Genomic DNA, 25,173 nt, shown 5'->3' on the forward strand with positions numbered 1-25,173 from the left:
TACATAAGACTCAATCACCATTGCTGCTTGAACAGGTAGTGGAAGGCAAAATCAAACAAAAAGTTAATACACTTTACAGCTGTTATCCTAATGCTAGTAAATTAGTGGTTTGGTTTGGTTGCTTACTTTGTATGAACTAAAGTTTGCTCAAGCATTGTAATTCAGATTGACATCTGCAAACAATATAAGAAGGCGGAGTTAAACTTGTTTATCGGTAAATTTGATGTTTTGTTTTGATAATGTCCTATCAAGTTAATATACAAAGGACTGAAAAACGAAAAAGAAAAAGAAAAAGAAAAATTGAGTATTTTATTCACAGATATAGATTACTATACAATTCTACATTTAATTACGTATCTAATCACAACTTCAAAATGTTTATAAAAATTCATTCCACTTTGAGCTACATAAGGATAAATGAGTTTAATGTTATGTATTTATTCTGTCTGTAATAATGACTTCAAAAGTAGCCGGCTGTGTAACACCACCCTTTCCTCCTAGTTTTAATTCGGGATCAGTTCCTTCAGGCAGTGTTATCTTGAACCTTTGCATTATCGTTGCAAAAATCAGATGCAGTTCTGGTTTAGCAACCGTTTCCCCTAGACACACACGTCTGCCTGCAGAGAATGGTAACCAACTTTCTGGTCTCATACCAAGTTTTCCATTTTCGTCCAGAAAGCGTGTAGGATCAAATGTCTCCACGTCTTTCCAGTAGTTAGGATCATGGTGAAGTGCCCAGTGATTAATCATAACCGTTGTGTTCTTTGGAACATCATAACCTCCTAGAAAACATAACAAAAACTAATTTTTGGAATTTGACATAGAGATGATTGCACTCGAAATAAATTTATATGAAATTAACCATGTCAAAGACCTCTATAAAGAATTTGTAGGATACCTCATTATGTCATAAAGTCATGTGGAAAAATGCATTTGGTCATCATTTCACTGTTAAGAAAATAGAATAATAATATAAAACAGTTTCGATATTCTCTTAAAGTTCCTTTTGAAAAGTAAAACCACAAAAGTACTGAATTCATAGGAAAATTCAAAACGGAAAGTCCTTATCAAATAGCAAATCCAAAGGAGAAAAACATCAAACGAATGGATAATAACTGTTAAAATTCTGACTTGGTACAGGCATTTTCTTATGTAGAAAATGGTATATTGGACCTAGTCTTCTAGCTAGCTAAACCTCATCATTTAAGTGAGACCTCAGCATGTCGACGCCACATTGTCTCATATGGGATTGGAGTATATTGGAACAACTTCGTAACTCTTATATATTACTATAATTATACATTTGTGTATCATATCTGATTGTTGTAAATGTTAATTTGAATACTATTTAATAAAAGAATCAGAAAATTAAATAAGAAATAAATACTTGTCAAATTTTATTTTAACATAATTCATTTAAATTCTCATATTTGTTTTATAGCATACAAAAACGTATATCAAAATAAGTAAAAGACCGACAATACATGAATTTGTTTTAATGTATAAGAATTCTGTGCTTATCTGACAGTTGACGTTATTTCATTGTTTATGTATAACCCGATATAACAATACAATTATAATTTTATACGCCAGACACACATTTCGTCTTCATAAGACTCATCAGTGATGTTCAGATCAAAATAGTTATAAAGCCAAACAAGTACAAAGAGTTGAAGAGCATTGAGTACCCAAAATTCCATAAGGTTGTGCAAAATACGACTTAGGTAATCTAATCCTGACATATATGTGTAAAAGTCTTATTGATCTGAGTACCCACCAACTGTCGTGTCACACATTGTCTTATGTGGTACACCTATTGGAGTAGCTGTACCAAGTCTCATGGCTTCATGTAAGGTTGCCTCTGTATAACTGAGTTTTTCTCTGTCCTTTATCCCCGGTAATCTATCTTTCCCTAATGAAAAAAATCACATAGAAATAGTTTTAAAGTATTTATACATAGCCAATACAAACTACATGTAATATAACGTTTTAAAAGCAATATTGCTCTAGCACAGTTGTGATTAATGTTATATAAGGCATTTGTCTTGTTCCATCGTGTCCTTAAAGTTCTGAGCTCATTGAAAAAAATAAATGAACCAATTTTAATTTTCTGATTTGCTTTTTTTTGTTGGAATTGTTTTTTGTTTGTTTTTCGTTTTGATATTAATACAATTAACGTAGAATCATTAACTTTAACAATAAATATTTGTAAAATTTAGTAATATAGCATTTTCAGACATCAATTATCAATGTTATTAATTCGTGTTGCTTATTCTTTAGTTTTCTATTTTGTGTCATGTTTTCTATTTTTTGTCTGTCAATCTATGTTCTCAATGCAAACGGAAGCATTCATAATGACATTTCAAGAACAAATGGTTATGTCCAACATTTGAAACAATAATTTGGGTTTGTTATGCCTTTTTTGGCCTCAGTTTGAATTGTAACCCAGATTTGTTTGATCTCAATTGATTTATGATATTTCGAGCAGCGGTATACTTATTTACTGTTACTCTTATTTGATTATAAAAAGCTCATATTTATTGAATTTATCTATATGTGATATATTTATTAAAGGTACATCAAATAAATCATAGATCAAAAGCAATGTTACGACATTTTGAAGTTTTACCAATACATGCAATAGTTTTACAAGAGACCAAATCGACACAGAAATTAACAACTAAAGGTGACTATACGGCCATAAACAATTAGCAAAGCCAATACGGAATAATCAGCTATAAAAGGCACCGAAATGACAATATAAAACATTTCAAACAAGAAAACTAATGGCCTTATTTATGTTAAAAAAAATAAACAAAAAACTAATATGTAACACTTAAATAAACGACAATCACCGAGTTACAGGCTCCTTATATCATGTTCTCAAATCTAGATATCATCTCCCATTTAGAAAAAAAACGCGTGAAAAAATGAATCTATTATGTGTTGATCTCCTAGCCACAAAATGTATCCAAAATCAAAGATGTAGAACATATTCCATCATAATCATTCGGTAACTAATTTTATTACTGTCTCCTCCATGCCTGTCTTAAACATCAAAAAATATTAAATAAATAACACTTCTAATGCTCAGGTTGGTTGTCACCGTGCAACACAGTTAATAACACCATATATAGGAAAACATAGAACTCCTTTTGTCATAAGACACTGTCAAACATCCAAACATACTATCCACACTCATCTGTGTCCACACTTGTTTTACTTATAATATAAACGCTTTAAAAAAAGACACATTCAAATATTATGATACCAACCAACAACTCTGTCAATTTCTTCCTGAACTTTACTTTGGATATCAGGTAAGCCAGCCATGTAACGTACAGCAAAGTACAAAGTAATTCTTGATGTGTCAATACCAGCTATAACATAAGTATCTTAAATCGTTTATTCATAATAATCATAATAATCTGTTTATAAAATTGCTAGGAAAAGGATTCAAAGAAACGTGCTATTAATAGTTAACTGTGCAGTTTCTATAAATGTTGTTATTTGTTTTTGTTGCACTTCATTGTTCCTGTTAATTCTTTGTTTTCCTCTTATAATTGGTGTGTTCTTTTTTGTTTTAGCTTTTAACCCGCATATGTTTTCTCTTAATCGTTTGATGACATTTGAACACCTGTATACTTCTGTTGTCTACAAGTATTTTACGGTGAGGCGTCTCTTGTTATTTATTTTTGTTTTTGTCTAAAAACTGATTGAAAAAGTCAGTCCTTTTAAAATTGACTTTTACAATTTATTCTTGTGTTGTGTTGCTGTATTACTGTCTAATAACAGATTATCGTACTTAGAAAATGTTTAAGGATGTTCGCTTCCCTGGTTTTGAATTTTTGCCACATTTTTAGGAATGCTTTGGTTTTATCCCCTAACCCCTACCCTACTTTCATTTTCATTATTTCATTAAATATAGGTTAAACTTTAAAAAAAAAAAATTTGGAAAGAAAAGAGATGCCAATGTTAAAGGAATGAAAAATCTAGAGAGAATCGTTTCATGCCACATCACCATCACATTCTCTTTTACCCTGTTTCGCAGCCCCTGTTATTTATTGCTTGTGATTGGTTGCAACTTCCATATTGATTGATAAATGATTGATAAGTGTGATACCTCGTGGACATTTGTAAAATTGACAAATTAGTTTAGGAAAGACATTGATAGTTTTAGCACATCAAGACGCAATAAAGCAACAAGAATTATATTTAATTAGAGAATCAGCTACAAAAATTTGTTATGATTTTATTCTTCGTCTAAAAATATTGGAATGATTTGTTTTACTGTTAAACATGTTATGTACTTTTATATTCTGAAATTGTGAAAACACACAACGAAGACAACGTTTTTCATTAGTATAATCGTGCACATATAGTCTTTATTACAATTAATACATACAATTGCTTATCTTCATTGGCTAGTGGTTTAGGGGAGGGTTGAGATCTCAAAAAAACATGACTGTTGTCTTTTGATCCAAATTAAATATAACAAAAATAGTACTTTTGGCATGTTCGGTAATAAAATAATGATAAAAATGAAATAACTTATAATTTGAAAATCACTAAGTCAAGGTAGTAATTAACCTCTTTGTATAAGTAATACCTCTTGAATAAGTTTTTTTTTTAAAAGCCCTGATATTTAAAGTGCATTTTTAATTGTTCCTATATCATTACGACCACTGACATAATTAATAAGGGGTCTAAGACCAGCTAAAGTAGGTGCTTCTCATATTTTTATTTACATTCCCTTAAAAGTCGGCTATAAGATTGTATAGTTACTGTTCTAATTACAAATATAAGTTAGCACAACTTTTTGAAATTTCACGAAGACTTGCAGTAAAATATTAGAATTTTAATAATTTTTGCTTTCATATCTTTTTCACTGTATATTGATTATTCATCATGTTCATGTGTCACCTTTGAATTGCAACTTTTGGCAAATCTGATAACATTCCTCAGTATTTATTATATTTGGTAACTGTGAATGCTAATAAACTACCAAAGAACTGCTGTCAAGTGGGAACTGTGAATGCTAATAAACTGCTAAAAACTCCAGGTCACTTTGACTTGGGAGCTGCTATATATGCGATATCTTACCAAAAAATATATCTAATATTGTTTGTCTGAGATGTGTGTCAGATAACTGAGATAACATTTCCTCGTTCTCTTCCTGTTCAGCTTCTTTTCTTGCCAGTATCAAAGAATCAGTAAAATCTCTTATATTGTCTGGAAAAAAAGCAAAACCACAAAAATACTGAACTCTGAAGTAAATTTAAAACGAATGGTTCCTTATCAAATGACAAATTCATAAGCCCAAACACATCAAACGAATAGACAACTGTTGTATTCTTGAATTGGTTTAGACATTTTTTTCTTATGTAAAAAAATTCTAAGAAGTATGATTAAATAAAGCATAGGTAGATTGCTTTTCAATTTTAATAATTTATAGAGACAAGCTTTGACATCTTAAATTTTGGAGTGTATACGAATCTATCGAAACAAAAAGTAGTTTTTTTTTAGATTTATATACTAATTACATAATTTTCACGTGAAAGTTTCCTTAATGTTCTGTTAATTTTAAAAATATTTCATTTCTAGCACAGTTATATTGAAGAAAGAAAAGTATGTGTATACAAAGTATCGAGATGAAATACAAAACAATTACAGAAGAAACATAACGAAGTTGGTTCCTAACACTACAGGAAGATAACTCTATAAAATCAGCTAAACGTTTTAATTACGTTGTGTTGTTAAGGGAATATTAAGCTTCTCAATTATCAAAATCAGTGTTTGTCAAATTGCTATATAACCAGTGTAATATTTCTGACAAAATGGTTGATTAAAATTTTTTGAATTTTTTGTATTTTTGTCAAAGGGTCAAAGTAAATACTTCATCAAAATTTTATGAAAATTAAAGGAGCCAAATTAATTTAGTGAAATTGTTGGGTACCACCTTAAAAAGTGTACATTCCTAATGTGTAGGTCTATACTATCTTTTAATCTACATCAACAGAAAAAAACAATGTATTGAAGAAATACAGATAAGTTTACTAAAAAGAACTGAAGAAACCCTAATGGACCAATAACTGATCACCCTTCATTATGTTTAAGTGCTCTGGGTAGCCTACTCTTTAATGTATATTTTCATCTTTTACAAATGGTGTTGTCTAATTTTCATAGATGTTTATTTTGTTTGTATTCTAAGTATTTTTTCCCCTTTTTAGAATTGTTTCTACAGAAAACGAGAATACAATAGAAGTATTACATAACTGTTTAATATTATACAGTGGCAAAATGGTCGCAAAAAAACATTTCTGCGAGTATTACAAAATGCATTATTTCATAAAAATTAAAAGCCCACAAAAACACTACTGCGAGTATTACAAAATGCATTATTTTATAAAAATTAATGGCCCACAAAAACACTACTGCGAGTATTACAAAATGCATTATTTTATAAAAATCAATGACCCAAAAAAACACTCCTGCAAATGCAGTAAAACTATAGGTTACGACATAATAATGACTAACAGTTGATAAACGATCTATTACATAGTTGACTGTTGGATTAATTTTGCTTTTATTCACTAATAATTAGTCACTGTACTTTCGAAATAATTTCATTTCAATCATGCATAGACCCAAAAAAATGCGATTCATCCTTTGTAACGAAAAAAATAAACTTCAATACATACATGTAGTTTTGATTTCCAACAGAAAGTAACGAAAAGTTAGCGTGCAATAAATTCCAATATTGCACTAGTGCAATAAATCTTAAAAATCTTAGTTTAAACCAATTTTTACTTTCAAATATTATAATGCTATACAATAAAAGGGTTATTGCGTGAATATTGGGGAAAATTGTCCCTCGTAGAACATATATTGCACTCGCAAAAAACGTGCAATATAAAATTCTGCTCGGGACAATATTCCCCAATATTCATGCAATAACCCTATATTGTTTAGGAGAAACAAGAAATATTGATATTAACATGGTGTTGTATAACACAGCCAATACAAATCTTTCAGTTTTGCTTGCTCTAGCTGCATATTTGCAGTTTTAGGATTTATTTTTGGACGGGTCTTACCTGTACATGTATTTGTTTTTCTTATTTTCTTTGTTTTTGTTGTATTTAGCTCTTACTTCAGTATTTTTTAGTCCTTGTACTTCTGTTGTGGCTGAGAATTTGGAATATCTCTATATATGGATATTTTACAATCAACATTTGTATAGTAAACATATAAGACTTGCTGACATACCAGAATTGAACGTTTTTTCATGCTCCTGGAATTTCCCTTTGACTATAGAAATTATTTCATCAAACATTTTGATAACTGTTCTGTACTTATTTGTTGTCCAGATTTTATGCATGATGGGGAACAAGTCTTCAACAAATCCACTTGCTGCCATTTCTGTAGCATCCTTGTCTATTTTCATAAAGTTTACAAATTCAGGATCATCAAGTTCAACACTAAAAGATGTAAAAACTAGAGGCTCTAAAGAGCCTGTGTCGCTCACCTTGGCATATTTAAATTAAACAAAGGAAGCAGACAGTTCATGACAAAATTGTGTTTAGGTGATTGTGATGTGTTTCAACATCTTACTTTACTGAACATTCTTGCTGCTTACAATTATCTCTATCTATAATGAACTTGTCCGTGTAGTTTCAGTGGAAAATGTTAGTAAAAATTTACAAATTTTATGAAAATTGTTAAAAATTGATTATAAAGGACAATAACTTCTTAGGGGGTCAATTGACCATTTTGGTAATTTTGACTTATTTTTTAGTCTTGTCAGATTTGCTCTAAATGCTTTGGTTTTTGAGTTATAAGCCAAAAACTGCACTTTATCCCTTATTTCTACTTTTAGCCGGAGCGGCCATTTTGGTTGGTTTGCCCGGTCACAAAACACACTTTTAAAACTAGATAGGCTTATGATGATTCTGGCTATGTTTGGTAAAATCTGGCCCTATGGTTTCAGAGGAGAAGATTTTGTAAAAGTTAACTAAGATTTACGAAAAATGGTTAAAAATGGACTATAAAGGGCAAAAACTACTAAAGGGGACAACTGACCATTTTGGTTCTGTTAACTTATTTGTAAATCTTACTTTGTTGTACATTTTTGCTGTTTACAGTTTATCTCTATCCATAATAATATTCAAGATAATATCCAAAAACAGCAAAATTTCCTTAAAATTACCGGATTCAGGGGCAGCAACCCAACACCAGGTTGTCCCATTCATCTTAAAATTTCAGGGCAGATAGATCTTGACCAGATAAACAATTTTACCCCTTGTCAGATTTGCTCTAAATGCTTTGGTTTTTTAGTTATAAGCCAAAAACTGCATTTTATCCCTTATTTCTATTTTTAGCCGGAGCGGCAATTTTGGTTGGTTGGCCGGGTAAAAAAACACAAATTTGAAACTAAATACATCAATGATGATTGTGGCCAAGTTTGGATTAATTTGGCCCAGTTGTTTCAGAGGAGAAGATTTTTGTAAAAGTTAACGACGACAGACGACGAACGACGACGGACGACGGACGACGACGGACGGCGGACGCCAAGTGATGAGAAAAGCTTACTTGGCCTTTTAGGCCAGGTGAGCTAAAAAAAAACAATATCAAAAATGTTCATGAACTGGAACATTTGCACTGCTTTGGATATTTAAACTCATCTATTTCATACACTGTACCTTTTATATTTGTGAAACAATAGATTCATACAAGCGAAAAAATATTAACATTTAAGGCTTTCATGGCCCTGTAATCATATTCATAAGAGATATTTTAAAACTATGGAAAGAAGGCACTTGTAAAATAAAACCACGAAGTATAGACTGCTTTGTTCATCAACGCTAAGAAATAAAACATAAATGAAACAACAGACTAAATAACATATTGCTTTAAGGTGTTCGCTACTCGGGTTTCCAAATAACAAGCTTTTTAAAAAGACTATAATACATTAATAGTATATGAATAAAGGAAACTATGTAGCAGAAAAGAATAAACGCTTCGGGTGCTTCTTTTCAAGACAGAAGCCAATGAAAATGTGGTGAGAATAGATTCACTCTAGATTTTTCTTACATTTAACATTGGATTTTTTTTCTCTCAAAAACTATGAAAAAAACCCACGGATGAATCAAATTTTAAGCTATATGTAATCAAATTATGGAAAGAAATATAGAAGTTATCCGACAAAAATGTAAAACGGCATTATACATGTAGAAAACACAAAGATTCCGAATATCTGGTAAAAATTTAAGAAACAAGTGTTAAATGACCGAAAAAAGAACTGATAGCCATTATTCTCTAATATTATCCATGCTATTAAAGATGATGTTTGACAGATGCCAAAATATGCTCACATGATTCTGTTTACAAAAATTCTGTATGCTCTACTTCTGTATGCTCCTATCATGATTTTCTTGATAGAGGGTTGTTGCTCATAAGAAAGCTATTAAACAAAGAGTTTCAAATGGTGAAATTGAAATCATTCCTTCGTAAATTTTACAGACGCCATCACGAGTTGGTTGAAAGTTATGGAATAACCGTTTCACAAATGATATCGGATATGTTCCTTATGTCATAACTACAATCCCCTTCCCTAAATTATTCGGTAGGTCACATTTATGAAAGGTATTTTCATGACTGTGACCTACCGAATAAGACTATTTACCGGATATGTTATAACATGAGGAACATGACGGGTGCCACATGTGGAGTAGAATCTGATTATCCTTCTGGAGCACCTAAAATCACCCCTAGTTTTTGGTGGGATTCGTGTTGCTTATTCTTTAGTTTTCTATGTTGTGTCATGAGTACTATTATTTATTTATTTTTTTCATTTTTCGCCATGACATTGTCAGTTTATTTTCGATTTATGAGTTTGACTGTCCCTCTGGTATCTTTCGTCTTTGATACGAAGTTGTTTAACAAATGCGGCGATAATATCATAAATGGTCAGTATGTGTAAGACATTGCAAGTATTCATTTAATATGACCGATGAATGTGGATTAATAACTTAGTGTAAAATTAGTTGGATAGCCAGAAACGCTCTGATTTAAAGTTCCTGAGAAAATGTGACAGCAATTCCTTCTTGGGTGAATGGACGGAAAGTGGTAACACAGTATAACACTCCATTCAGACAAAGGGTATAACACTTAGAGGCATATTTCTTCGTATCTAATTGATGTGATATTCCTGTAAGTGGCATATGTTTAAACATTTATCATAAGGTAAAAACTCTAAAAACAAATTGGATTATAAACAAAAAGAGAATACCTGAGGTATAACTGAAACTCGGAGTGCAACTTTTGGGTAATTGTCTTCTTCTTCAAAATAAGTCTTACTTATGTCATTTTCACGAAACTTGACCTTTGTTGTTTTAATGGGAAATACTTATAAGGATAGCAAATAACTACAAGCATCCTAATACAATTTATTTAAAATCACGATTCAAATTGAACAACATAACCAACTTTGACTGGTCTTGTAACTATTGTAATTAATTATATAAGGGAATCTATCATTTTCTTAAAATTATTGGAACTTGTTTGTGACTTTTTCTGCTATAAATAATCAATTACCGAATCTATAATTTTACAGATGTCAAATCTTATTTCATTCTCTAGCATACATAAAGCCTATAACTGGCATATGTTAACACCTGACAAAGAGGTTATATTAGACAACATAGTGTAAGAAGTCGAAATATACTGATATTTTGTTTATATAATTTTCGATTTATATTCATGTGATCAATTATGTGAAAATAAACTGACAACGCCATGGCTAAAAATAAAAAGACAAACAGACCAAATTTAGTACAGAAGACACAACATCGAAAACTAAAGACGAACTCCACCAAAAACTGAGGGTGATCACAGGTGCTCCTGAAGGGTAAGCAGATCCTGCTTTACATTTTGCACCCGTCGTGTTGCTCATGTTTTTACAAATCCGGTAAATAGTCCAATTCGGTAGGTGACATTCGTGAAAAGGGAAAGGGTATTGTAGCTAGTCAAACATGCAAGAAATGTAGAGCTGAAGTGCTGAAGTGTAACAAAATTGAAATCTTTTAATTCATTGCTTACCTTTCTCCGAAACACACAGCATTAAGAATATTGAACACCATTAAATCTATTTAGTTTTCTGGATTAAATGCTTCCTTCTCTTTGGCCATTAAAGGTAAACATTTATTCATCGACTTATGAAGAACTTTCTCCAAATGATTTCCTGCCAAGTATTGTCTACAAAAAAACAGTGTCTTGCTCTTAAAACAATTGTTTTACTTCCTTCATCTGTTTTCAGCAGCATTGCTTGTTATCAGTTTATCTTCATTTTAATTATGAGCTTATCAGTTTATCTTCAATTTAATCATAATCTTGAACGTATTGTCTGCAGCCTTTTTACAAGAAAGGTCAACTAAAGTATTTACATTTCTTTCGCTTTTTTTTATAGTAATTAAGGAATGTTCTGTCTATGAAGAAATAACATAAAAAAAATTGGTGCAAACTGAAAAACGCGCGTAGCAGTTATTTAACAGTGTGCACCAAATTGTTTATGTTATTTCGAATTATTCGAATTAAGACAGAAAAAATATTACAGTCATTTCTTATAATTTAATTCTAAATTCCATTTTTCCAAACCGTAGAAAACCATGAAAAAACGTTGATGACGTCACGGTCACAAGACTAAATTATGTCTATGGGCTCATAACAAAATAACGTCAGCCAATCAGAAGATGCATTACATCCAAAATTAAATTATTACCAAACTAGATGCGTAATCTATATTACATTTAATTTTCATATTTGACTTTGACTTAAAGATTATGAAAGATTAACCATTCAATACACCATTTATTCCAGTTAAACGTACCATTCATTGAAATATCAGAAATATTGAAATATTGAAATTGAAATTGAAATATAAAACAAATACTATATCAAATAGAAATAATTACTCAAACTTCTACCTTAATGCCTTTCCAGCAATTTTTCTGTGCAATTTCCATGTTGGTGTATAATTTGAAAATGCAATATCTTTTCCTCCCTCGGTCATCACGTGAACTGTAATGAACATTATTGGAACTGATACGAAAAGCTTATTTCACAAAACAATATATTTCAAGATAAATAACTGCATGTTTAGACGGTTCCAGCTATTCGGGAATTGTTTTCTTTTATCAAAAATTAAAATGTTAGTATTTTACATAAAATGAGTAATTCACAATTCAGTTACTGTTTCTTATCTTACATAGGAATGTCATTTCGAATCACTGATACATAATGTTTTTAAATTTCGGTCTTTTGATAAAAGGAATTTAATAAGATAAAACTGTTGATTATCAAATATAGCATTCAGTGTTCACAATATAATAAAGTTTTCGTGTGTCTAATAGACCAGACATCTTAAAAAGGAAAGTGTTTTACATTACAAATCGCCTTATTGTAAATTTACATTATGAATATGTAAAAACATATTTTCAAATTCACATAGTTAACAAAGTATGAGAAATATTAAAACATGATTTACAGAACGACTAGCAAAAACAACTATTGTTTGAATTTTTCACATACATCCGCATTTGAAAATATGCATATAAAAGTTTTTTTTTTTTACCTGAATGAATAAAGGGTCTATTGGCGAAATCAGCTTTGCTTTTGACTAATGCCTCTGTGACGCTGTTGATATCATTCAAAACAACAATAGGATAAGGTCCTGTCAATCAAAATAAAGTTCTGTGCATATCATTAAAGTCATGATTTAAACTTAGTTGTGACAGATGGTAAAAAGGAGATATCCCAAATTCTTACAATCATCTAAAATAATCATTGATCACGGGAATGCAGAATGTGTTACAGACACATGTAGCACATTGTCACAATCAACAATATGACACTATGCAGATCGGCACCAACTTCTTTACCAAGTGCAACACTTTTAAATGCATTTTTGAAAAGCATTTGATAAGGTAAGTTACAGTCTCCTCGTTCGTATACTGTAATATGAAATCAGAAGGAACCTCAAAATTGGGCTGGTTTCTTTTCTCATCGGAAATAAACAGATGTAGGTGATTGAGCAAGCATCTTGATGTAGAGTTCGGAGTACGCCTAAGGCTCAGTTAGACATCAACGATATGCTTGACTTATTGCAGACAGCAAGATATTATACTAAACAGTACATTCGCAACTGAACTCAAATTCATGTGAATGAGATATGATGTTAGGTCAATAGCACAATTGGATTCCTAAAACAGGATTTGAATATTGGATCCACTTTTAAGTAGTCAAGGTCATTAACAACCTCCCTAGTAGTAACTTAAGTAAATATATAAATGGAAAATGCGTCACTTGAATGAATGGTATGCTCCAACTTCGTAATTGGAAATTTGGTTGACAGTTGACAGCATATATCCCTCTTAAGTTTACAAACGAATATTTATTTAATTCTAAGTCGATACAAAGTTTATTTTTTGTCGAAATGCACATCTAGTGCAATGAAATGTGTACCATTGTTGTTATTGTAAACTGTTTTGCATTTTCGTCAACTTTAATTTTTCTCTGTGTCATTTATATCAGTTACCCTCTGCGTTTGAATATAAAGCATTTTGATTCTCCGTTTTCTTTTTGTTGTTGGTGTAAATTGTAGATAAATAAAACCAACAGTAGAAAACTGCTGTTCTAAATTCATAAATCGATTGAGGAAAAACAAATGCGGGTCACAAACTAAAACTGAAGGTAACACATCAACTATAATAGAACAATGTTATAACAGAAAGTCAAAACTAAAATGCAACACACACAGAAACCAGCTATATTATAACATGGCCATTCTCCTGACTAGGTCAAATATCTTAAAAAACTCGACAAACACAGCTGTTATATGTTTCCTCGTCAGTTTCACTGTTTAAGTCCTTACATAGAACTTTTGATATAGTTATTTCTAGTATCTCTAAATTCGGATTTTCCTTTTTGAATCTTCCTCGGAGTTCAGTATTTTTGTGTTTTTACTTTTTTCATTATACTTACCTAGTCTAACAGTGATGACTGGTCCATATTTCTGTGTATATTTTCCAAATATTTCATGAAGATACTTAGCTTGGAGAACTGAAATTAATCAAGTCATACAATTAATCTCTGCTATACATGAGGTTTTGGATGAGATTTACAGAATATAAAATAATGGGCAAAAAAGGGAAAAAATGACAAAACAACTAAAAAATAGAAAAAATATGCCCAAAAAATTAGGGATAGAAATAAGAGTGGAAAGCTAAAATATAAAGAAAAGAAATGATGGCATTAAAATAAGGAATAAAGGGAAATGGTCTTCTTTTTCCGATTCATATTGCTTTACAAATTGAAGATTGCCAAATAATAGGTTAAATTCTTACATGTTTCATATACTACCTAGATTAAGATTTTTTGAATTTCAAAAATTCGTCAGATGGTAAACTTCAAGTTGTTGCAACTTTGGTTTTAGCACAATTAACTTATTTTATGAAGTTCATTTGAAAATTGAACTAAAAATCATTGAAAGGGGTGACATGCTGGCAAATATTAAACTTAAATCATGATTTTAATATTCCTTGTTAATACTTTTAAAAGTCATTATAGTACATGAAGGAACTAGCTGTCAGATAACTGTAAGTACTCTCAGCTCTGTTCCTAGTTTCTTTTGGTTGTCGGGATGTACAAGTACCCGGCCACGACCACTTGTATTTTTGTCCATCTGATGAGTTAAGCCTTTTTCAACTAATTTTTATAGTTCGTTCTTATGTTGTACTGTTATACCACTGTCCCAGGTTGGGGGAGGTTTGGGATCCCGCTAACATAGTTAACCCCGCCACATTATTTATGTATGTGCCTGTCCCAAGTCAGGAGCCTGTAATTCAGAGGTTGTTGTATGTTTATGTGTTACATATTTGTTTTTCGTTTATTTTTTATATAAATAAGGCCGTTTGTTTTTTCGTTTGAATTGTTTTACATTGTCATATCGGGGCCTTTTATAGCTGACTATGTGGTATTGGCTTTGCTCATTGTTGAAGGCCGCACGGTGACCTATAGTTGTTAATGTCTGTGTCATTTTGGTCTCTTGTGGGCAGTTGTCTCATTGGCAATCAAACTACATTTTTTTTAAATTACCTTCATATCTTTTAATCAGAGGCCAGTAAGATGATATTACTTTCATAACTTCCAATCAGATGTCAGCAAAATGATATTACCTTCATAACTTCAAATTAGAGGCCAAAATGATATTACATTCATAACTTCCAATCGAAGGCTATCAAAATGATATTACCTTCATAATTTCTAATCAGAGGCCAGTAAAATAAAATTACCTTCATAACTTTAAATCAGAGGCCAGCTGGATGTTATTACCTTCATAACTTTGACTGTCCCTTTGGTATCTTTCGTCCCTCTTTTGGAATCAGAGGTCAGCTGAATGATATTACCTTCATATTGTTGAATCTGACAAAGGCCAGAAAAATGATATTACCTTCATAACCGCCAAACAGATGCCAGCAAAATGATATAACCTTCATAACTTCCAATCAGAGGTCAGCAAAATGATATTACCTTTATAACTTCCGATCAGAGGACAGCAAGATGACATTACCTTCATAACTTCCAATCAGAGGCCAGCAAAATGATATTACCTTCATAACTTCCGATCAGAGGACAGCAAGATGATATTACCTTCATAACTTCCAATCAGAGGCTAACAAAATGATATTACCTTCATAACTTCCAATCAGAGGCCAGCCAAATGGTCCTGGAGGAAGATTATACTTCCATCTTTGTCTTACTTTGTATACAATAAGTACAACTAGTAATCCAATAAGAACTGTTTGGACATTTAACGCTGATAGAATCGAATACATCATTCTGAAAATATAAAAATACAGAACAATTTTGGTACAACCATCCTGTTTGTAACACAAAACACACAACGAAGACAACATGGTTCTTCAGTGTTATCATGCATATATATTCTTATTACAATTAATACATACGTTTGTTTTTCTACATTGGCACTAAATGGTATAAGGGAGGGTTGAGATCTAAAAAAACATGTTCAACTCTGCCGCAATTTTGTCCCTGTCCCAAATCAAGAGCCTCTGGCCTTTGTTAGTCTGGTATGATTTTGAATTTTAGTTTCTTGTGTATAATTCAAGTATGACATCCATTAGGGAGCTACCATTTGAATTTTATGGGGGGGGGGGGGGGGGGGGGGGGGGCAGGACAGGAGTTTTGAGTAAAAAAAAAGACAGGATGAGACACTTGAAAAATAAAAAGGCAGGACAGAGATTTCAGCTGAAAAAAATGCAGGACAATTTTTTTCATCCTAGCCCCCCCCCCCCCCCCCCCCCAAATAAAAAAAAACAAATGGTAGCTCTCTTATCACTGAACTAGTATGCATATGTGTTAAGGGGCTAGCTTAAGAACGCCTCCGGGTGCGGGAGTTTCTCGTTACATTGAAGACCCATTGGTGGCTGCTCTATGGTTGGGTTGTTGTCGCTTTGACACATTCCCCATTTAAATTCTCAATTTTATACTTATATGTATATACTTTTGTTCATAAAATAGTACAGCAGTACTTCCTGGTAAAACTGAGACATCATAACACCAGTCCCTGACGTTGTTGTTCTACGTGTCAACCAATAAAGAGAAGATCGTTACGAATCATAGTAAAGAAACATTGAAATGTAAGTTTGAAGCTAACAAGGATGACACAAGATATAAAGATATGACACTAGAGATATAGATTGAGTGCTGTTCCAGGGGTGAGCTGATGACGTTGAAGCCCATTGGCGTTCAGACTCAACTTCTTATACCTATGACACAAAAGATATAGATATGGTGACAACCAAGAGATATAGACTTCTCAAATTTTTGTGCTATTTTCACATTTCCTGACCGGTTTGAGAAAAATATTTCTCCTCACGAGTGAAAAATCTGTTCTCGGCAATTGATTATTCGAAATGTGATTATGACGTTGAAATGTATCGTTTTTGTCTGAATTTTCCTATTGTGACATCATGAAAAAAGGCGACCATGTCTGATGACGTCACATATAAAGAACACAAATTTTTGAAAATCTTTGAAAAAGAAGGATAAAAACCATTAGAGAAACAGATTCCTACACTATAACTCGTGTATTACAATATTTCTCCACTCTCGACAATTAAATTTAGTTATTTAAAGAGCTCGGCAAGCCTCGCGCTTTAAATAATAAAATTTAACTGTCTCGAGTGGAGAAATATCGTAATACACTTGTTGCAGTGTAGGAATCTATATATATCCAACTCAGTAAGACATGAAAGTGACTTCGGTAGAACGTTTGTCCTATAGAAATCGAATCCGATTTTCAACAGTATTTGTCATATCCACTGTTTTTTTTAGCGGGTTCATCATAACAAATGGACAAATATGGCAGAATTTTTAACTCAAAAATTACTCTGTGCAGACTTACCTGTGCAGTTTGGAAAGTTTTAAGGCCTAGCATCTACTAGATATATAAATTAAAGTTAAATGTATTTTGCATATCTGAAAGATGAAATCCTTTTTGGATTTTGATGGGCATTTTTTTCTCGTCATGCATAAGGTGTGAAAATTAATTAAGTTGTGGAACAACTTTGAGATGCTCCCTCAGGTAAAAAAAAAACCTGGTTTGTATTGTTTAGATTGTTCTTAAGGTGGTACCCAACACTTTCACTAAAATTAATCTGGCTCGTTTAATTTTCATAAAATTTTGTCAAAGTATTTACTTTAACACTTAAACAAAAATATAAAAATTTAAAATGTTTTGAACCAACCGTTTTGTCAGAAAAATTACACTGGTTATATAGCAATTTGACAAACACCAATTTTGATCATTGAGAAGCTTAATATTCCTTTTACAACACAACGCAATTAAAACGTTAAGCTGACTTTACAGAGTTATCTCCCTGTAGTGTTAGGTACCACCTTAAGGTTCATCATAACCTTTTGGCTAATATGGCCGTATTTACACCACAAATTTCACTCTGAGTACAGACACACATATTCACCTGCAAAAGTTTTAAGGGATGGCAGGAACTAGATATATTGTAGTATTGATTTAAATGGACAATAGATGGACAATTGACATCTGCAGACAACAGGTGATTCAAACTGTGTAAATGAGTGGACCCTATTAGATGAAACTCGGATGTTTGTTCATCTTGCTATCTTCTGCAGACTAGAGAAAAACTGGACATCAACATCCAGGTAAGTTTTTAATTTTCTGAATCGTATACTTTATATACCTTTTATATATCTAGTTCCTGCCATGCATTTAAACTTTCCTAAATGTACCAGTTTGTCTGTACTCATAGTAAAGTTTGAGGTGTAAACAAGCTCAATCCTCAACAACAAATAATACCAAAAATTGCAGTAACAAAAGTAGAACACAAAGCAGTAATGTATTTAACTCACCCCTAGTTTTTGGTGGGGTTCGTGTTCGTTTAGTTTTCTATGTTGTGTCATGTGTACTATTGTTTTTCTGTTTGTCTTTTTCATTTCAAGCCATGGCGTTGTCAGTTTGTTTTAGATTTACGAGTTTGACTGTCCCTTTGGTGTCTTTCGTCCCTCTTTTATGATTGAAAAATTTATAAACTTTACTAGATTTTGCTATCCATTTTTCTCGTTCCTGCAGAAGGTGCCAAAATAAACTTAGTTAGGAAAGAGGTTTGAGAATCTCCCCTCATATAATACATGTTGTGAGTAGTAATGATTTAAATGGACAATAGACATCTGCAGACAATAGATGACTTAAACTGTAAATGAGTGGAGTGGACCGTATCAAATGAAATTCAGGTGTTTGTTTATTTTCCTATCTTCTGCAGACTGGAAAAATGGACATTAAAATCCAGGTAAGTTTTTAATTTTCTGAAACGTAGACTTCATATAACTTTTATATATCTAGTTCCTGCCATGCATTTAAACTTTCCTAAATGTACCAGTTTGTCTGTACTCATAGTAAAGTTTGAGGTGTAAACAAGCTCAATCCTCAACAACAAATATACCAAAAATTGCAGTAACAAAAGTAGAACACAAAGCAGTAATGTATTTAATTTGAACGAGAAAAGGAACTTGAGAATTCTAACCGTCAATTGCCGAAGTATAAAAGACAAGACTTCAGAATTTAAAGCAGCCATTAATTACATAAAACCTGACACCATCTGTGGTACAGAATCCTGGCTCAAAGGAGAAAAACCCGGGAAAACCAGCACAAAATACGCTATCAAATCGAGCGAAGTATTCCCAGATGACTACAATGCCTACAGGAACGACAGGGGAACACTTGGAGGGGGAGTCTTTATCTTGGTCCATAAAGATATCATATCAGTTGAACAGTCTTGTCTAGTCACCAATAGTGAGATAGAATGGGTAAAAATACACCTTAAAGGCAAAAAGAACTGCTTATTGGGTCATTATATATGCCACATAGGAACATGAAATGCCTAGATGAACTAGAAAAATCTTTACAAATGATAGCAAATTCAAACACCAACATCATGCTAACTGGAGATTTTAACTGCCCTGACATAAACTAGGAATCAATGTCAGTACCAAATAACTCAAGCGATAAGGAGATTCAAACCAAACTCATGGAAATAACATCATCATTCCAACTCACTCAAATCCATGAACAACCAACAAGAGAAGACAACCTCCTTGACATAGTATTAACCACAAACCTATCACTTGTCAAAACATCCAAAAACACACCTGGCATATCAGACCACGAAATGATTGATACAGACTGTGACACCAAACATTATTACTAACGTAGAAAACCCTGGAAGTGCTATATATACTCAAAGTCAAACTGGAACACTATTAAAGAGGAGATTTAAACAACAGTAACAAAACTCCGACACATGCAGAATCGTGGAATAAACGTACGAGAAATGAGCGACACCTTTAAGAAAGAACTCTTCCAACGTATGGACAAACACATCCCATCAAAAGAAATCCGCTCTAAGAACAACTTGCCCTGGATAAACCACAAAATTAGAAAACTCTTTAAAAAGAAACAGCGGCTATACCAACAAGCTAAGAAAACTAAATAGTGGTCAAACTATAGACAGTTCCAAAAAGAAGTAAAGCGACAAGTCAGGAAAGCAGAATACACATACATCAATGATACTATCATCAAAGGCCTAGAAACAAACAATCCAAAGCCGTTCTGGAAGTATATCAAATCCAGGGAAACAGACAACATTAGTCAGCGACAGCAAAGGAAAAGCAGAAATTTTAATCCAACAATTTAGATCTGTATTCACAATTTACAAATCAACATCAATTCCAAAAACAACAAAATACATACTGGAAACAATACCCATTCTACTTATTACCACAAAAGGACTAGAAAAACTACTCAAAGATGTAAACCCATCGAAAGCATCTGGACCAGATGGTATACCAAACAAAATACTTAAAGAATGTGCTACAGAAATAGCACCAGGACTTACTGCCATCTTCCAAACATCAATAGACATTGGCATACTACCCGAAGACTGGTTAAACACAAACATCTCGTGTGTATTCAGAAAAGGAGACAAACACGCTGCAGAAAACTATAGACCAGTCTCATTAACATCGGTACCTTGCAAACTATTAGAACATATCATATGCAAGCACATCCTCAAACATCTTGAAAAGCACAGAGTCTTAACATCCCTCAACCATGGATTCCGATCTGGATACTCATGTGAAACACAACTATTAGTCACCTTACATGACTTCATGAAAGCATTTGACGCCGGACTACAAACTGATATCGCAATCCTGGACTTTTCCAAAGCCTTTGATACAGTACCACACAACAAATTATTATCAAAAATGGGAGAATACGGAATTCGAGGACAACTAAACAACTGGCTTAATATGTTTCTGACACAGAGAAAGATGAAAGTAGTAGTAGAGGGAGAACAATCGGAAGAAGTCAAAGTGGACTCAGGTGTTCCACAGGGAACAGTTCTAGGACCATTACTTTTCCTATGTCATATAAATGACCTCCCGGATACTGTCAAATCATCAGTACGGCTGTTCGCCGATGACTGTCTATTATACAGAACCATCAAAACAGAGAAAGATCACAAACTGCTACAAGAAGACCTAGCTAGCCTCGAAGATTCGGCAAATAAATGGGGTATGCGATTTAACGCAAAGAAATGCTACATACTAAGCATAAAGAACAAAAGTAGGAGATTATATACACTCAACGGCCACATACTCCAACAAGTTCAGAGCAACCCATACCTAGGAGTGCAGATATCAGAAGACCTGAAGTGGAGCATGCATATGACAAACGTTGCCAAAAAGGCTAACTCAATCCTAGGCTTCCTTAGAAGAAATTTACGATACTGCCCACAGGAATGTAAGAAAACTGCTCACATTTCCTTAGTAACATTTACAATGAAATATGCAGCAACAGTATGGGACCCCTACAGTATTGCAGACTCAAACAAGCTAGAAAGAATACAAAGACATGCAGCACGCTTTATAACAGGCGATTACAGAACTAGAGAAGATGGCTGCATAACAAACATGCTTACAAAATTAGAACTACAGGAATTACAATTGAGACGCACGAGTCAAAAGCTTATATTTATGTACAAGGTGGTTGAGGGGCTGGTACCTGCTATTGATCCAGACAATTTCCTCAAATCAGCAAGACCAAGACGAAACATCACAGCTAAAAAGTTTGACAACTATCAAGCCACAAACATTGTTGAAAAACAAGTGAGGAACCATACCAGGTGTTTTGACATTCCTACTAGTAAACCACCGCAACATTCAAATTCATTCTTTGTGTCCACAATAGTAAATTGGAACCATCTAGAAGACACTATTGTACGCGCAACTAGTGTAGAGAGCTTTAAATCTGCTCTCGCGAAACGTCAATAAATCGACGGCGCCTTCACTCCCGTTGTATAAAAGCCAGAATTGGTAGCTACGACGTACCCATACAGATACAGAACACGGCCATATTTTTCAATTCCTTATGATAAAAAAGATAAAAAATATTTACATACTATTTTTTTCAGAATTTAAACACATGTATTATAATATTTGTTCATACATACCTGTGAATTGCTTATATAAATTATAAAACTGGTAATTTCCAAACCAGGAAGAGGTATCAGGAAGAAATAAATCCCATTGGAAGTGACCCTTAGAAAGGGTGAACCTTCCAGACAGGTAACAGGTAACAGGTATTAATACGGATCAATACAATAATAGAAAACCGATAACGGCAAGTGTAAATTATTTCCGGAAACTTTTTCTTTCCAAACAAGATAGATATGATTCAGATATACATATTGATAAATTAGAATTTGAATTTTTCATATATACTTATTTATTTGCGGTTGAAAATGAAATATTTATAATATAGTTTAGATAAATAGTGATGTATTGTTGTGAAACAGAGAGAAATCATGGATTTCTTGTTAAAATAAAGATACCATTCACTAGAATGCTGGACTAGTGAAGTAAATTGTTGACAGCAAGCAATATATTGTTGTATAAAAAAGGGGACTTTAAATACGCTTTATTTTCTGTAAATATACCTATTTCCTTTGTCTTTGAACATACATCTTTTGTAAAATATTGAAGTAGAATGTGACCTACCGAATTAGTCTATTTATCGGATTTATTATCACATAAGCAATACGACGGGTGCTACATGTGGAGCAGGATCTGTCTACCCTTCCGGAGCACCTGAGATCACCCCTAATTTTTTGTGGGGTTCGTGTTGTTTATTCTCTAGTTTTCTATGTTGTGTCATGTGTACTATTGCATGTTTGTTTTTTTTTTTTCATTTTTGGCCATGGCGTTGTCAGTTTGTTTTAGATTTATGAGTTTGACTGTCCCTTTGGTATCTTTCGTCACTCTTTTAAACTTAGATGAAATAACATTCCTGATCAATTGTTGATATTTCTCTTGATCTCCTTCTCTCACAGCTTTTTTTAACAGTTTAATTCGTTGGCAAAATAAAAAAATTGTCGAAATTTTCAAAATGGCTGTTATGTTAATGTCGTTTTCACACTTCAGAGAAATTTGCGTTTCTCATTATCTATTCAAGGGGTACAATCTACGAGATATAGAAGAAAACATACAATTTGATTTTTTTTAGTTAAATCATGAATAGAAGTGAAATAGTAAAGTCAAAATTTGCTTTTAAATTAGCTACCAGTTTAATTAAGTTTTATCATTATAAGCGAAGAAACACTGCTAGTGCATTATTCACTTGCAAGTGACTAATTCGACCTCATTAAATCAGATTTCGTGTAAATTCTCAATTGAACCTCTTAGAGATGGGTTTCATTTGAACTAAGCGTGATCAGCTAGTAAAAGGAAAGGATTATACACTGAAAGTGTAACAAGGGTAATACTATGACCATCAGTTGTCGTGTGTTGATGTGATTCATCATTTTATATAGACAAGACCATTGATTTTCTCGTTGGAATGGTTTTACACTAGTATTTTTTGGGGGCCCTTTATCGCTTGCTGTTCGGTGTGAGCCAATGCTACGCGTTGAAGACCGTACTTTGACCTATAATGGTTTATTTTTTATAAATTGTGACTTTGATGGAGAGTTGTCTCGTTGGCATTCATACCTCATCTTCGATTATTAATATATTGTTTCAGCCTATAATATTCTTTTAACAATTTGCATTATTTAAAGGAAAATAATTTAAGCAGCAGAAAGCAGGGAAAGTAATCCAAAGTTATTTTTTAGATTCACAAAGTTTTGTTGTGCTCCAACGCTGCATGGATTTACATAAAGAAGAAGAAGAAGAAGAAGAAGAAGAAGACAGGTAGAATTTACTTCAGGTTATGTCAGTTACACCGGATATGGGGCTGAAAGTTTTCATTCATGAAATATTTGATACACGGGATTTTTTTCTTTTCAACGGGAGGACGGGAGGAGACCCCTGAAAACGGGAGATTTGTACTCCCGTCGGGAGGTTCACATGTATGTAAATAATTTGATGGTGTCTAGACTAAATATAACACGAAATTCTGAGACATAATTTCCTCTACATGCACATAAAACTCATCAGTGACACTCAGTTCAAAATAGTTATAAAGCCAAACAAGTACAAAATTGAGAAGCATTAATGACCAAATTTCCAAAAAAAGTTGTGCCAAATATATACGGCTAGGAAATCTATTCCTGGAATAAGAAAATCGTGAGTTTTTTTTAAAATTTAAAGTTTTGTCAAATGACCATATAATTGATATTCATATCAACACCGAAGTGCTGACTGATGGACTTATGATTCCCTCGCGATCGTTGACGAAACGTCTACCAACAGTGGCATCGACCTAGTGGTGTAAAAAGTTATCATAGGTACCAGAATTAAAAATAAATACACAAGACGCGCTTTTCGTCTACATGCGACTCATCGGTGGCGCTCAGATCAAAATAGTTTAGAGCCAAACAAGAACAAAGTTGAGGAGCATTGATGACTCAAAATTCCAAAACTTGTAATTATCAACCCGTGTACAAAGTATTTCAAAAGTAATACATAAAATATTTTGCCCCTAAGTCAATTCTTCAAATATCAAATATCATCCACCACAACACTTGATTAAATATCAGAACAATGATACTGAAAAAGTAAAGTTTTTCTCACAGGGACTCGGATAGCAGATTATAACTTTGCTAATTTAAAATTTTTTTTTTATTTTTTTTAGTAGACTACTTCCTGTCTATTTGTATTACTGATCATTACTTTATTAACGTATTTGACGTTGACATCACTATTTTTTTGTTTCCTAGCCGTGAATGTGCAGTTAACTATCCATATCTGTATACTGAGACACCAGTTTTTAGTTCAAGACTGTTTATATTTAAATATGTTACACATGTAGGACAACACATATTGAATTCACAAATATATATTTCGGACAACAATAACTGAGTTTAAAGTGCGTGTTGTGTGTTAGGTCACAAGTGTTCGGTTTATATTTAAAATAATAAAAGAACAAACTTACCCAAAAGTTCTAATATAATCAAGTATGTGTAAATTTCGAGTAAGTGACCATGTACTGTTTGGCAAACGAAACAAATTTCTGTATGTTTTTATTGATTTTTTTATCAATATGTAAACAAGTTTATTAAA

The 25,173-nt window shown here is 32.6% G+C and overlaps 1 pseudogene; it reads right to left on the bottom strand.

The window, feature by feature from the left end:
• Positions 1–295: 295 nt before the first annotated feature.
• LOC134685210 (steroid 17-alpha-hydroxylase/17,20 lyase-like) lies at positions 296–25,173 on the bottom strand (annotated as a pseudogene).

This window comes from Mytilus trossulus, chromosome 9, assembly GCF_036588685.1.
Source record: "Mytilus trossulus isolate FHL-02 chromosome 9, PNRI_Mtr1.1.1.hap1, whole genome shotgun sequence".
Taxonomy (NCBI): domain Eukaryota; kingdom Metazoa; phylum Mollusca; class Bivalvia; order Mytilida; family Mytilidae; genus Mytilus; species Mytilus trossulus.